Source organism: Seriola lalandi, unplaced genomic scaffold (assembly GCF_002814215.2).
Source record: "Seriola lalandi dorsalis isolate HSWRI2012SDOR001 ecotype SW California unplaced genomic scaffold, Sedor1 jcf7180002054479, whole genome shotgun sequence".
NCBI classification, from domain to species: Eukaryota; Metazoa; Chordata; class Actinopteri; order Carangiformes; family Carangidae; genus Seriola; species Seriola lalandi.
In genome coordinates, this window is record NW_019525032.1 from 21247 (window position 1) to 21781 (window position 535).

Genomic DNA, 535 nt, shown 5'->3' on the forward strand with positions numbered 1-535 from the left:
TTTTAGTCAGTACAGGTATCTAGCCTATAGGAGCTTTGTGAGCTGGTGCTTCCTTGGTTGCAGAATCTGGGTCGTCATTCCAGCCTGCGTGGTCCTACGCATCCATGCCGTGTTTCCTGACGCCACAGGCCGGTATGTGGGTTTTAGACTGGCCCATGATAGAACCGGGACACAGAGCTGGATATGACCTCCTCCTTCTCAGGACGCTCGAACTGTGCAGTGAGGTCCTCTGGGATGGGGATGGCCAAAGCAGCTTCTGTGTATGGTCCCAGGTCACAAAGACTTTTTCAAATATGAGGTCCACCACATTCCCTGTTTGATAAAACACAAAAGATTTTTTTTTACATTTTTCACATTTTTTTTTTTTTTTTTTACAAAACAATGACTGAGTCTGTTTCTAAATACCTCCTGACATTTTCTTTACTGTATTTTGTTATTGATGGAACTGTCATAACATTATATGTGCAATATTTAATACAATGTGTACAAAACATTTTTTGGTTGAAAAATAAAATAATATAACACTTATAGAATG